The 16,668-nt window shown below is 35.6% G+C and overlaps 1 long non-coding RNA gene across 1 annotated transcript in view; it reads right to left on the reverse strand.

Annotated features, from left to right (window-relative positions):
* LOC145688052 (uncharacterized) overlaps positions 1-14,458 on the reverse strand; it is a 45,101-nt gene extending 30,643 nt beyond the window's left edge. Inside the window, exon 1 of the long non-coding RNA XR_014131835.1 lies at positions 13,879-14,458. This is a non-coding gene — a long non-coding RNA (uncharacterized LOC145688052). The remainder of the gene's footprint in view (positions 1-13,878) is intronic.
* Between the last annotated feature and the right edge of the window lie 2,210 nt (positions 14,459-16,668).

Genomic DNA, 16,668 nt, shown 5'->3' on the forward strand with positions numbered 1-16,668 from the left:
AAATTTTCTGAATATCCTCGGGAGGGACGCCAACCGCGGACTCCGAACTCACGAAACGAATGCTCAAGCCACTACCCTAAGATCGCTCTTTTAAGTAAGAGTCAAGAAACATTCGTCTATGTAGCAAATTGCAAACGTTTACGATTCCAATATTTTGTTAACGATGAAACACTGATTTTGGTCATGATAAAATACTATAGTCCAGAGAATTCAGGTTTAAATTATAAAAAAGACCGAAAGTATCTCCGTAACATATTTCTATTATATTCGGTTATTCTCGTTTTACAGGTATTTCCAGTAACTTTGAACGACAGGTGCACGAACACAGATACAGCGAGGACCTTTAATATTTCAATGACTAGGGATTTCGGAGACGGGGTTCCGTTTCTTCAAGACACACCTCTGCAACTACCCACATTGTAAACAAAAGCTTTTTACTAAAGTTTCATGCAGAAATTATTCTACTGTATGTTTTAAGGAAAATAAATGTAATAAAAATAACTGAATATCACTCAACAGTAAGGAATATAATAAACTAATTTCTAGGATATGTAGAGGTAATTATAAAAGCTTTGCTACAAAAATACTTACACAGACCATAATTCAATGAGCTTTGAAATACAAAGTAACAAAAAGCCTATAAGATTCAGTCTACAGATCAATTGTTACTTAAAGAATGGACATACACTATTTCGAGAATCGAGACAGGACGAGAAATGTTTACGATACTTTTCGTCTCGTCTCGATTCTTATCCCCAAAGCGAGACGATAATTTGAGTTAGCCTTGTCCCGTCTCGAATGTAAAATGTTAATTCTGATTTTTTTTTTGTTTTAAAAACGATATGAAAAATTCCTCTTCTCGTGGGCAACATTAAACAAAACCTAAATATTCTTGCCAAATGTCACGTTTCTGCTTGTAATGGCATGAACTGAGCGATAATTAGCTCCTAGCTTTTAATCTTCTACGAGATAATAACTATTATTATTAGTTTATTATTATTATTATTATTATTATTATTATTATTCATGAAGGTTTGATAGTTCAAGTATTGAAACATCCGAGTATTCAAATATCTAAATATAATAAAACGTGTGTCATTGTCGATTAATCGCTGACAAAAATCCTAAAGTAAAAAAATGCCCGACGTGGATTCGAACCACGAACCTCCAGATTACTGATCCAGTGCCTTGACCACTGAACCACGATCACTACGCGGTAAATGATTCGTCTTTAGTCTCGTTACTTTAGGTTTCTTTGTTTCCGCTTTCAAACTTGTATTTCTTCGTTTCAGAACGTCTTTCGTATTTTTTTATGATGATATAAGTGAATAATCTTCGGCAAAGTTTATATTAATAATTTGAGTTGTTCTTAAACCTTTGGTTCACAAGTTTGTTTCTTCTCCACACGAAACCACATATATGACTGATTTAATTCTCATACTCTGCATTTTTTTCAAAGCAGTCGCCATTACCTGATCAATGATTTATATCCGCCACGATACATTGTAACAAGTTACAAGAGGTTCACATCCTATCTGAACGGCGAATCCACCGAATCAACTTTTGGAATATCCCATTAAGTTAGCTTTTTAACGTACCTAAAGGAAACGTATGTAACGAGTACATAGAGTTCTCCGTAGCAGAATGGATAAAATCATGGTTCGATAACTACAAGGTTCGTAGTTCGAAACCCGTCTCGGAAGTTTCAGATTTTTAAAATCCCTAATTCCTCAGTTCTCAAGATCTTTCTCTGCCTTCGTAATCATCTGATGCTCTAAAAAGAGTTCTCCACCTTAATTCGGCAACTGCCTAATGTGATCCTCGCAGTTCGAAACCTTCCCTTCTGTTTCACAAAATCAAAATGTTCGTCATAATACGAATGCCGTCCGATCATTTTTCCCCAATTCTAAATCTGTGTATATAAATCATCCCTCTCTGTCTCCATACTTGAATCTCTCCCTCACTCTCAATGTCTCTCAGGAAGCATATGGCTTGAGATCAAACCTTCCGCAGACTCTTGAAACCAAATGTAAGCTCTCTAGCAATGTGCTATCGTTACTCTGTAGGTTTTTTGCTAAAAGCAGTCTCTTTTAGATTTTATTCCGGGGGGGGGGATTCTCCGATGACATAAGTTTTTTCACTTTTTTATTAGAGTATTACTATACATTTGATCAAACAATACGTATTTATGAAGCTCAAGGGAGGGAGAATTACACCCTCCTGTCCTTCCGAAATGACCTCCCTGGAACATTTGCTTGCAATTACTGAAAAGAAATGAAATGAATCATTGAATAACACTCATTTCTGTCAGTAGTTATTTTAGAGCTCTGTGCGTGCATTACCTACTGTCGTTTTAGGAAGCACAAAACCTACTGCCGTTATTGGCAATTTCCATAGATTTCTTAAAGAGCGTCTTACTAGCTTGAATTCTTTAAAGAAGAGAAAGAATGAAACTAAAGGTCTTTATGAAGTTCTTGGAACATTGTGAGACTTTTTTTTTTTAATTTAGCCTCTTAAAAATATTTCAGATCAAACGAATGGAAAAGATTGTTTTAAAGCTATAACGTTGTAAACTTGATTCCTGATTCTTTTTCAGCTGAATGGAAAGAGTGTACTACGTCACACTTGCTGCTTTAGACAAGGAGAAGTGGAGGAGTTGTATTGAATACTAGAAGCAACTAATTGATTGAGACATGTATTTCTGGATGCATAAGAAAACGGGGCATGATTTTTTTATTAATCTGGACTTAGAATGCTTGTAACAATTTCTATGCCGCGAACTGCACAAATTTCCACACATCTCGACTCGAGGCAGTCCACTCCACGTTGGATCCAAACTGTTTTGGACGCAAAAAAGGCCCCCACACCATACTAGGTATGATCTTCACACTTTTGAAAATGTTTTTGATTTTTTGTACATCCTATATATATATATATATAAACCATGAAGAAGTACTCAGGGATAGCCCATGCGCACACAGTATTGCCCTTAAGTGCTTCCATGGCCCAGATTTTCTTTGTAGCTATACGAAAGACCCGAGTTCTATTCCCGGTGGAAGCTAATGTGTTTAGTTGATTTTGAGTTTAACGTGCCTTTGAGCAGTGAGGCTATATGAGACGGGACGTATTGATTAACGTGTTATCTGAACCACATGAGCTCCAGCCGGGAATCGAACCCGGGCCTCCCACGCCAAAGGCGCATATGCTAACCACCTAGCTGCGGAGGAGCTCTGGAAAGTTATGTGGTTCGGATCACGCATTAAGTTGTAAGTCCACGTATCATACAGCCTCGGTACTGGAAAGACAACTGAAACAACAAAACATCTTCGATAGCCTGTGATCGATTTCCTGACCATTTGAGCTTGGAGTGGGTGATTTACTACGGAGACATCGCCGGTTAAGAGACAATTTAAATGTTTAGTTTCACGTCTCACATATATAACGTATAGGCTAAAGAAGACTGGCTGCATTAAACACAATTTAAGGATTATGAAAAATAACCGGTATGACGAGAGTTAGAGGAAGCAGGAGAAATCTAAGAAAATTTATAGTTAAGGTATTGTCGATCTCAAGTCCACATGATTTGAAACCAAATCAGAAATCTCACTCACCAAAGTCGTGCGCCCTTCCTAGGGATGGTATCGAGATGAGAGTTTATACAGTACCGGTCTCGTATCGAGTCGAAAATCTCCATCTCGTTCTCGTATCGGTCTCATCTTGACAGTAGCAAAATAAATTGTGTGCAAAAATGTCCGAGTGCTAACATCTTATAACTTGACAACTTGTCGTTTGCTCTCTTTTTTCTTTTTTAAATACTTTTTTGCTTTATTCTTGACTGGAAAATTATTATAGTTCGCGTACCGCTTCATAGCTAAGCAGCTAATTCTCATGCTTTGTATGTTTATGTTCACGGGTTCAGTGAGTGTATTAAGCCCTGGATAAAGACTCACTAACGATTCACATCCCACTTTAAGCAATAAATTTTGTCTAATATAGTCTTACAATTGCCTATACAATTAAACTTTAATCAAGCAACTGTCAACTCCAATACTACAGCATGTCCAATTTACAATGCAACCCGGAGTTTAGGATAGCAGAACTTTTGAACCTGATGCGATACACAAAGAATGGTTATGCCAAAATGAAGCTTTGTTCATGTACATATTTTTGAACTATGGAGCAATGATTGAAGTACATTAGGAACCATACAGTGTTGCCAGATGTAACCGAAGATGTATTTTTTTAAAAAAATAAAACACTTAAATGGATCATGAATCACACGTATGGATGTTCTGTCCATAATTTTTAATTTGTTTAGTTGGAGTAGGTTATCAGCGATGCTGGAAGTGCCCCCTGTTTTGATTCGAACACTGGTTTACACATTTCATCATGTTGGCAGTAACTTTACGAAGAGTAGAAATGTTAAGGTTTTCAATGGTACTGCGAATGTTCGTTTCCAGGTCTTGCATAGTTCGAGAATTGTTCGTGTATATCTCTTGCTTTAAATAGCCCCATAGAAGTGAACAGCAGTGTTACCGGGTACATGTAAGTAAAAGGTTATCATGATAGTTTCAAAGTATCTTTTTCGTTGTTTTCAGGAATTGTGTAATGTAGACAGTCCTTATCACATCTTTTGATGCACTGAAACATCAGCAATGTTGCCAATTCAGAGTTTTAATTTATAAAAACTACGATTTCCCTAGTTCCCCCACACAGAGGCCTCATCCGATTAGTTATCGATGGAAATAAAAAGTTATTATTTTTTTCTGCTCCATAGTTTCTACGCTATTGCAACTAAACAAACTGAAAATTATCGACAGAACATCCATACGTATGAGTTATGAGTCAATTTACGTGTTTTCTTTAAAAAAAAAAAAAAAGATTTACACCTTCGGTTACATCTGACAACACTGTGTGGTTCGTAGTGTACTTCAATCGCTGCTTCCTAGTTTAAAAATATATGCATGAACAAAGCTTCATTTTGATATAACAATTATTTGTGTATCGCTTCAGGTTCAAAAGTTGTACTATCCCAAACTCCGAGTTGCGTTGTATATTGGACACCCTGTATTTTTGTACCCTTCCTGTTGAATCAGTGACAATCATACATACCAGATAACGCAGTAATAGCAGTAAGGCAGTTAATTCAAATTTCACGATTTCTCATTCATTATTCGCTAAATTCTTCTTTAACTGATGTGTTCACCACAGAAGATTACACACATCATCTTAATGCGCATCAACTCCTGTCAATACCGAAGTCATGGAAGTATGAAGCCCTACTGCCCTTGGACCTAACCCAAATGAAAAAAGTATTTGTACCTTCTAGTTACGTGTATGTTCTGAAGTAGAGTTTCTGAATTAAAAACGGACATTAAGGATATCATACAATAAACATCGAAATATATTTCCATATTTCATTGATATGTAACATTCTGTTTATTAATGAAGTAGTTCTAATTTAACTGTTATTAATATTATTATTTATTTAATTTGGCAGAAGTGAGGAGGATAGATAGCTATAACGCAACCTTGTAAACAAATTAACTTCGTAACTGGGATTGGATTTTAATGATACTTTGCTGATACATTAAGTACTTTAATACCTCGGTCCAGTTCGACGATGAGTGTCGTGGGTGAAAGGGGGAGCTAACCCCCTTACCATATAGAAATGACAACGGTCATGGAGCTAGAAAGACAGTACAAAGACCACTCGCAAGCTTTTGCACAACTGAACACAAACAAAAGCGGATCTAATTGCTGAACCATGCATAGTTTTTTTTTAGATCTAGGATGAAACATATCAAGACATTTTTCCGGGCTATGACCATCGTTACGCACCTGCTTTCTTCGCGTTTTTACCATGTCCTCACTTTTTTCTCCACGTAATATCAGTCATGATTCTTTTGCAATAGTTTACTCACTTACAGAATTATTTTGTGGTCAAAACAGTAACTGTTAGTACTTTGGCCTCGTGATATCTTACGCCCCAAAAATGACATCAAAATCACAAACTTGAACTTCCTTACCCCCCATAAATCTATGGTGTCAGTAGGTATGGATGTTTCTGCAGACTGTTTACATGCAATAATATTCAGCACAGAATTTGTGAACCTCTTACTTTATGCCATTCCAAATTACAGCCCCTACTTTAAAAGTGAAATTTTCTGTACTTTTTCTGGTGACTTCATGAATTGGTTTGTAACACTGGATATTTATTTAGGAGCAAGAATATATGTTCTCCGTGTACTTCAGTTTCTCCTTTAAACACTCGATTTTGTTTGGTGTTTGCTTCATATGTCCCAAGCAACTATAGTTCTTTCGTAAATGCTTCCAAATGCAAAAATTGGCACTCCACCGACAACAAAGATGGCCGCCATTCAGGAATACTTGTACATACGACAACGTGAATAATGTTATTAACCTTCTCATACACAAGGTTCATCACTCTAATTTATATATATTTTTTGAGATGGTCGAGCAACCATTTTGCCATCTTTGGACCACTTTAGATGGATTGACCCAGTAACGATTCCCAGTGAACACTCTACTTAGGCTCTTTTGGAAAGAAGTGTACTTCCCATTGACCATGAAAATTGGTATCATTACTTATACGAGCAGTAACAGCAAAGAGACAAGAATTTTTAAACACATTTTTCCATGATAATTCATGAACTGTGTAGAAAGATATTGTTGGGAGATTGAAACCACATGTGTTTGCTTCACAAAATTATTTTTGGAATATGTTGGTAACATACTCTGAGTAACAAAATGAATAGAAAGAGAATGAAATATTTTGGATCGCAACTCAAAATGGTATGCTGTTTGAAACATCTTCGATATACCACGTAATCAGAGGTGGTAATTCCCTCCCCCTTCTGCCGTGTATACAGAATTACTCCCCTTATGACTAGTTCTACCCTATGGAAATTGTTCAAATATCTTATACCTAACGTAAACTGCACGAATTCTGAGTAAAGATAATTCCAGTACTTTTCTGCCAATATTCGAGACGAGACTGAGCCTTCTATACAGGGCTTAGTATTGTCTCAAATTGCAAGTGTCTGTCTCTACCTTGCCTCGAGTACGGCTCGGTCTCAACTCGATTTACAGAAGTCCGTCTCGATCTCGGTAATATGCCTAACCCTACCTACATATCTACCGCTAGTACAAGTGTTCTTTTTCTTTGTTGAGTAATTAAGCATGTAGTATAAGTTTCGTTGCCAATCTTCGTTTCCTACTGTACAATTGATGACACTGTCTTTCATTACTTATCCGCTGACCCACCTTGGCCCTCGTTCCTGGTCTTGCAAGCTAGCGCTCCATAGGTGCACGTAGTACCGCGTTCGATTTCCAGTGCAAGAGTATTGAAATTTGAACGCATTGCGGTGGTTCCGATTCTGTATTAAACTGTAGCTCCACGTTGTATATAGCATCAGTGCTGAAAACAGGAAAATAAACTTCAACGAAACAAAAATGGCCACCCACCCACCCACATTCCACGAACTTACACATGTTTAGGGAAGCAAATCCAATACATTTATAATATGCAATTCAGATGGTCTTCAAGTTGAATTGCGCAATGTATGTGAATCCTTCAATCGAAAAGTTATCAGCAAGTATTTTATCCTCACGAATAATAAATTATAAAATATTCCATAAATATTACATATAAACAAACATTACAAACTAGCCTACTAAGATAACCTTTGAATAAGCTAAAACGCAATCGACTTCTTTGATGTAAATAAATACATTTATAAAACGAATAATTAGTAAATGATTTATTTTTATTCTTAAAGTGCGGAATTCCTGTAGTCATAAATGTTCAGCAAAAGCGAGAGATTTTATGTAACAAAGGTGAAAAAATACACAGTATCAAATCCCTTCCTCCATATGCAATTTAGTAGATCACTTGAAGCTTGTGAAGTACCATCCCGCCTTAGGTATGAAAATTTGATAGCAAAGAAACAGAATATATCGAAACTTTCAGACAAATTGTTCTCCCTAATTTCACGTAACATTTATTAACATAACTCAAACTTCCTGGTGGTAATTTACAGACCACGAAGAGATGTCCAACCGGAGGATCTTTAGGTTATGTGTGGTCAGCAAATTAGCCTCCATTGCAGTAATTGTTGGTTCTAGACAGGGGTTTATAACATCATAAATTTCAGTAGATAAAAATGTCTCACTATGTTGAGTCTTTACCATAAAAAGATTCTCCTGTGGAGAATCAAAACCGGGACCAGCAGTGACCAATGTCAGAGAAAGTAAAAGGAAAATAGTGTTCTCCAGTGGCGACGCCTTCTCCCAGGTATGTAATGTAGAACACGTAATACTATCCTTTTCGATATACGAAAAAATAGTTGCGCCCACTGTCTCCGCACATTTGTTTGAGCACCTTTCCTCAAGAAATTAAACCTAACGTCGTTACTGGAGACTAGTGCTGCCCACGAGATAAAAACTTCTAATCTCGTTTCATAACGAGACGAGAAGTAAATTTTTAACCCCCTTCCACTACGATTTACTTTCTGAATTTTGATAATTGAAGTTATAAAAGTGTATTATAGATGGTTTATCATTAAATAAATTTCAAAACATCAATATACTAACCCTGCATGATGCTACAATAGTTTTAATTTTATGACGAGTGTAGCTCATCATTGTGCGATTTGGCACCTGGAGGCCATGACGAGTTAAACTCATTATTTCAGTGCAATGGGTTAAATTTGAGAAGAGACGAGAAGTTTCACGAGTCTCGTGGACAACAATAATCTACCCAAGTCAAAGATCTTAACTCCTTCAGTGTGGGTGGCGAGTTAACTCGTGTCTTCAAAACGCACCTGCTGTGCAGATGGCGTATATATACGCTTTCATTTTGCTTTGGCCATTTTGTATTACGTATGGCGAATATACTTGCCCATACTATGAGTACTGTTATCCCGACAATATTTAGCGAGTTTGCGCTCAGCTGGTTTCTATTGTTGCTTAATTAAAGGAAGAGAAAAAAAGAAAGAAATTAAAATAGAGTTTGTGCTTCGTCAAATACAGTTTTCATTCTATGTTTTGTTTGAGAGCAGGCAGCACAGTAATGGCGTCAAAACGATATTTCAACGATGCTGACATAGAGGAAGAGTTATTAATTAGTGATTCTGATGTAAGAGATTTTGAAACAGATTTAGAGTAAACAGGTTTAGAGTCGGAGGAAAGTGATGACGCTTTTAGTGATAATGACAAAAAAAAACTTACACTTTTTACAGCGGTTCACATCTGAAAATTACGCACTGAAAGGGTTAATCACTGTTTTAATGTTGCATGATTTGTACTATCAAAAATAGAAATGGATCAAGCGATTGTACGGAACAATGAAAAGTATTTAAGAACGTTTAAAGATATGAGGCCAATAGACAATATACTCCAATAAATAAATGTTGTATAAATAATTTTATATCACACCCTCCGCGGATTTCTCGTGATGCCGAAGGATTTGGTAGCTTCTAGATGAAATCAACGGAAACTGAAGTTTTTTTTTTTTTTTTACATAATTTTACAAAACAAAATGAAAAAAAAATCTTTGAGAATCAAGACTAGAAAACCTTATTTATTGTCTCGTCTCGTGGGCAAGAGTAATGGGAACCATGCGATGTAAAAGACTTGAGTTGATTTTGAGTTTAACGTCCCGTTCAGCAGCGAGGCTATATGAGACGTGGACCTACTGACTAACGTGGAATCCGAACCACATGAGCTCCCGCCGGGAATCGAACCCGGGTCTCCCACGCCAAAGGCGCGTACGCTAACCGCTTAGCCACGGAGGAGCTCGCGATGTAAAAGAATGTGAAGCACCATTCAACACGCGGTAGCACTTATTGAAATAATTCCTAAACAAATTATATTTTATATTTATTGTAAAAAACATTTGCAACACAGAATTCGGCAGTGAAAGACTCTGCGTGAATTTCCTATGTAATTTGCTATAATATTTCAATCTTGTTGCCAAACACACACACACAGAAAAAGGAAGAATAACTGTTTAAGTAGAATTGTTTGGCTCTTTTCTCTCGTGCAGTATCCTACTATTTTTAAGTCAAGACTTACAATCACAGTTTTCTTCTATCAGAAACATGTATTCACCACATTTTACAAAAATAGTTGAACTCGATTACAAAATAGAAAACATAATTAAACAAACATTCGTTTAGTATTTGCTTTATCATGTAGCTTCGAGGGGACATTTTTTTTAGTTTTCTGAAAATCGACATTTTGAATAGATCAGTTCTTGTGTCCTGTTATTGATTCATACTTTTAAAACAATGAAGTTTGTATTTTAACCATTATCCGGGCAACCGGGGCCTCCCAGGCCCAGTAGCTTCATTTTTCTAAAATTTCTCAATAACCATACATATTTCTAAGACATAAAATACTGAATTCTTCTATCTTTCGTCGAAGTTAAAATCATGAACATATCGAGTTGGTAAAGCTTTTTTTTTTTTAATTTGAAAATCTTTTCCTGACGTAACCGGGCAACCGGGGCCTAGGAGGCCCCGTATAACTTTAGTGAAATTTCTGTCAAATATTAGATCAAATTGTCACATAATTATATATTGAACACGTGACTATTGTAACCTTTAGTCGGAACAGTATGCGGCAACAGACATTGAATTTTGAGTGTTCTGCACTTAAAATATATACTGGGCCTGACAGGCCCCGGTTGCCCGTTTACGTTACAAAAATGTCTGGCCCGGATAAGGGTTAAAAGAATAATTTGCATAGTTTATTTTAAACGACAAACATTTATCAGATAAAGTCATTATTTCTAGAAAATGCGATTTAAAAAAAAGAAAAAGAAAACTGCCATGCCCAAACAATTTTAATTTGGTATACGACAGGAAAACACTAGTTGTGTTGTCCATGATTGAGAGCAAAACCTCCAAAATGTATTGCCGCAATAACTAACAAGTAGCATTTAAGGAGCACTAAATATATACACTTTTCAAAATAGATAAGCCAAGGTCCTGTAGACACAATGTCTCAATACCATTTATGTATGACTTCTAGCTAATTATCGTGCCAAAAATGGATTTATTGTGTGAACAATGGAGAGTAAACAAATTTTAACCTTGACCTAGCACTATAAAAATAAAGTTAATAATGCACATTGTAAAATAATCGTTGTATGACAGCAGTTACTTCCACACTTGAGCAATGTAAAATATGCATATTACGAAATACAGGAGCACTGAGATTGTCATTCATGCTTGACAAATAGTAAAAAACACAGACAAATTGTTGTAATACGTCAAGTGGTTATAGCCATAATTTCATATTTGAAACTTGTAATTAAAACAAGTCTATTTGACACATATCTTGACTGACACATTAACTTCACCCAGTGGCATACGCGAGTGGAGTTCAAGCACTCAACTTCGTATTCTTTCAGAACAAATATGATTTCTGCATATTGCATTTCTGCAGTTTTTTTTTTCGTATTATCTTTGAATCTCTGGCTTCAACGCCTCAAGCTTGTCTGAAAACTTATTGGAAAATTATAATTACTTAAAGTGTCAAGAGAAGATTCTTGAACTTCTACATTAACCTGCTGGTAGCTATATCCATATCACATCACTGTGTTGTTGGCAGTTGTGTATCCGAAAAAGGTAACGGAGTTTTAATCTCCCCCTTGAGCAAGATATTACAGAATAAAAAAAAAAAACATTTATTATATTAAATTGGGCATCAACTCGCCTCATCGGAAGCTTGAACCCCCTTGAAATTCTGTCTGCACGACTGGTAGAAATCTCTTAAACTGATTGTTTGACCTTGATAAACAGAACCGAATGTCTAAATCAGAAAAATGATTGGGTAATAGAAGTTACTCGACTATTATTTCTGAGACAATTAAATTGATACCCTGACGATAATGAAGTCTTACGCGTGTCCCTTGAGTAAACTTGGATGGATGGATGGCTGAAACACTCAACATATCTACCATTAATATGGATATACACTTAATACGCATGGGAGCACCCATAGATGGATATTTGAGGTCAGATTATCTGTTCTAAAATTTGCATGTTAATAATGAACAAAACAATGTCTAAATTGTTTTCTAATTTCTTTCTCTTCCGGTATAATTCCTCTCCTCGCACTCGTACTGGGCCCGACGCTCATGATTTCAGAAAACATTTCTCCCGAGGGGGATTTTAATACACTGAGAGAGAATAGTACTTCGAAAATACTGAGATTCCACAATGAAGAGAATAGAAGATGTGGCTCAAGGGGGGGATTTCGTAGCTCCGAGGAGGAAATTCGCCGGGCTACCCCTGGAATCATAACTAACCAGACATCTAGATGGGATTTTAGGAGATGGAGGATTATTTGAGTTTGGGAGGTACAGACAACTACTTCAAGATTCCTATACACATTTGCACATAATTAATAATATTAATAGTGTTGCAGTGCTTAATTTCTAACACATCCAGCTGTAACTACGAAAGTATGTCCGTAAACGATTTTGTGAAATGTAGTTAGTTGTATAAATTACATAATATCGCTATGCTATTAAGATATTGCCGAATAACATACATTTATTTGTGAAATTAAAAATGTCTTATTAAAAGTCCGTCACACGGTAATCCGAACACCTTGATAATAGCAATGAGGTACTCAAATTGTAGCGATCAGTCGAAGCTACATTAATATATTTTGTACTGTAGATAGCTACTTTCAGCACACAATAAGAAAAAAAGCATATAAATACACTTTCTACATGTTTCTATGTATCTGACATGAACTAAAAGCAATCCTTCATGATCCCATTCATATCTGCAATATTAATGAAATTAATTCAATCAATGCTCGTAGTTTCGTATGTGCAATGGCTTTGTTTACATACGAAACAGAGAATGGGTACTACGTTGTTACTCCAAAGTATTCATAGTGCAAAAACAAATTAGAACATTGAATGTGTACAGCAAAAGTACGGAAATTTGATACATTAATATTATGTCTAAGCCGAAATATAATTGCTTCCATTCTACAGATATTTGTTATTGTCAGAGATTACAGAAACTGCGTGTTAGTAAACACATGATCAGCTATACAAGCGGAATTACTGTATATTCGTTTAATAAATTTATTTGATTCCTTGTCTGACAAGCTAAGATACACTACCTCAATCAATATTTCGCAAATTATAAGAAACCTTCTAGTATTAGGACATTAATTCAAGAGTAATACATTCATTAAATGCTTTATCATGGTTATTTAATTTTTTGGAATAAATTATTAGACAAAATTCATTTTAAACAGTTGTAGTTAAAATCAAGGTTTAGAAACTAGAAATAATTTTCGCCTAGTGTTTTGGTTTCCCTTGCTTTTACTATTATTGAAAGATAGCTAAGGATGGTTGCTCTCATATGTTCTAAACCGTAATCAGAGCAATCACCTACCAGTTGTTGAGTCCCACTACGAATGTAAACAAAACTGTTCTTTCATCCTGTCTGTTCCACAACATGAATCTTTGTTTCTCATTTTGACAGTTCGGAACAGCTGACACTTGATGTTAAAAGAAACCTCTTGTCTACTGCATTTTTTCTTTCATTTTTCTTTCTTTCTTTTTTTTTTGTGTGTGTGTGTGTACCAGTAACCGCGAATACAAAACGTCTTATCAAATGACCAAAGTGACCTAAACCTAGATTAACTACACACTTCTTCCAACAGTGGTCAAGGCCGAAAGATAATTCAGTGTAATAATTATGAACTTTTAAATGGAACTGCACAGTGTTTGCTTTGGTATGAAAGAAAGGGATTTCTTCGGATATCCATGTGTTCTATGACAACACACTTATTATGTAATAAAATTGTAACATATCTTACCGCTAGATATTTTCCTTTCTGTGGGCAAGCTTGTCGCACTATGGAAAGAAACAGTCTTGACCTTTCGTGGTGGTTTCGGGACCTGAATTTCTGGGTTTGGTGCAGTTTTATTTGCTGCTGTAGATGGACCACCAACATCACTCGCGGTTTCGCATCTTTTGGCAGCTTCGATGTGACCCGGTTTTCCATTGCTGCTAACCACAACCCCAACAGAAAGGGGTTTTTCTTTCAATTTCTCTTCATCCATATTTTGTCCCCCCCAAAACAAAATTTTCTCTCAAGACACTACTTCATCCAGCCTCTAAGTAAACAACATATCTACACATACACACCCCTCACTCGAAAATTATTTTTTTTTCAAAAATGCATCACTAACAAACCAAGAGTAAATAAATGACTTGAACAGCTGATCATAAGTGACACTGACACTGTTGTTAATTCTGCAGCCGGCTGCTTTTTAAGTTCACATGAAAGCGCGCATTATCGGTCCACGCGCGCACATCTAAACACAATCGAATACACTTGCACGATAAGCTGAACTAAACGTTTGCCGCGCTCGGGAACTAACTGCCGTCGTACAAGTTGTAATATTGGATCTATAAACCAATTCGACGTCACCAGAGCTGAGAGGAGAACGCTTCAACTGACATCTAGCGGAAGATCTGTTAACTATTTCGTTGCCTCTGCATGTAGCGGAAAATCATGGTAACACTAAAAATGACGTCCTTGATATGCTTTATCTGGCAAGTGAGTGCACGAGAGCTCGTTTATCAGAAAATAGGTACTAAAATACTTTTTTCTTTTGTGTCTTTACCATGAACTATGAACAATGACCATGGGTGATGCCCAATCTCAGGCATTTTTTTAAGTACTGTACTTTCTCTGATTTACATTTCTGGACTAATCTGGATGCTTTTTTATTACTCTTTTACTATACTCTTTTTTTATTCTATAATAGTACTTAATATACTACCATTGGATACTTATATTTGTATCATCTCTTTTTGTTTTTAAGAAGTCACTCATCCACTTTCATAACAAATAAAGATGTATATTATTGTAATACGCGAAATAAAAATGATTTTCACTTATATAATCACCGATCAGCAACATACAAAAAAAAAGTGTAAATTATGGTGGTGTTAAGTTATACAATATATTACCTGTTGATATAAAATATGATGAAAATATGAAAAGGTTTAGACAAAAGTTAAAATAATTTCTATCAGAAAATTCTTGTTATACGATTGAGGAGTAGGCCTACATAAATCTCACGACAAGGTAACTTTACTTGATTTTACCCATTATTATTATTTCCTTTTGTATTCAGTACAAATGACGTATGATATACTTACCTGAGGACATTCCTCATATCTAAGTTGATGCAAGAGAAATACATTCAATTCAATTTTATTTTCGATATTGAAGCTAGTGTTGCCAGATTTGAAGATTAAAAAGTAGCGAGGTTGCGCTGCAAAAGTAGAGGATATGTATGTACTGTTTGTAACCGAAATATAAAGATGAATTATTTTGCAGCTATATACTTTTACTAATCATCAATTTAATGGAAACATCTGGAGTTGGAAACACATCAGAAGTCTGGGTTTGGAACTGTCAGGCGGCGACCGCAATTTTGAACTGTTGACGGTGGTGTGTTATGGCAAATTGCATACTATGCCAGAGCAGTAGAATTGCAGTATGCAATGGATTGGGCAGATGGCAATAGTATAAAGTGGGTGACCTTTCTGATTTTCAAGGAGACATGTTTTCTTAAACCAGTTTTCTGGGCTCTGAAATACACTTTACAACGTTTACACTGTGCTTTCCCACTGTTATTTCTCATTTTTTAAAATTCATTTGCTAAATTCTTTATCTGTAAGCCATGAATTTTGGAAATTCTATTGCAATTCCATTTACTCAGTAAACATAACCACATTAACACAATTAAATTTGCAATGTGTACGTTTTCACAGATTCGTACAACTAGGCCTGGGCATTAACTGAGACAGCAATACGATCAGTAATACTACAACAGGGGTACTACTGAAGATTAAAAGGTACTAAAATAAGAATTGAGCTAATATCGAACTTGGTAGTTTTGGTAAAACTATTGTGCATTGTGAATAGAATACTCAACAAACAAACTTTTATTGTTTTATATAAACTAACATTTTTTTAATTTCATATATAAAAATAAATAGCGGATTCTTAAAATTTGTAGCCTATAGATAATTAAAATTAGGCAGAAAATAGCATGTCGCCCAATTTGAAATTTTGGTAACGAGGGAACTTTAAAAAATCGCCTAATTCGCTACTTGTAGCCCAATCTGACAACACTGATTGAAGCTACAGATGAACCTTCACTTTAACGTAGAATCAAACACGCGACAGCCACGAACACAAAGTCGTGTGCTAACTATTCGGGAACTTTCGAACAATAATAATATGTACAAGAAATTTAATAGTTCGATTTATGAATTAAAGTGGTCACTTATTAATTATGCTTAAATATTCAGGACTACCACAAACATTTCATTAATATTCATGGATACAATAAGAGCATACTCTGCATCTAGTAGCATAAACAATTAACTGAAGGTTTTTTTTTTTAAGTTTCAGAAAGTTCATAACTGTAGAAAAAAATACTTAATCCATATTCATAAAGGAGTGAATCTCTTCATTCACTGATTAACTCTGCGCATACCTCTAAAGCTTGAAATTTCGCACAAATGCACTACTTAAAATTCCAGGCTGTGTATAAGACAGAATTTTGAGAATTCTGTATCTAAA

Source organism: Thermobia domestica, chromosome 6, assembly GCF_964235325.1.
Source record: "Thermobia domestica chromosome 6, izTheDome1.hap1.1, whole genome shotgun sequence".
Taxonomy (NCBI): domain Eukaryota; kingdom Metazoa; phylum Arthropoda; class Insecta; order Zygentoma; family Lepismatidae; genus Thermobia; species Thermobia domestica.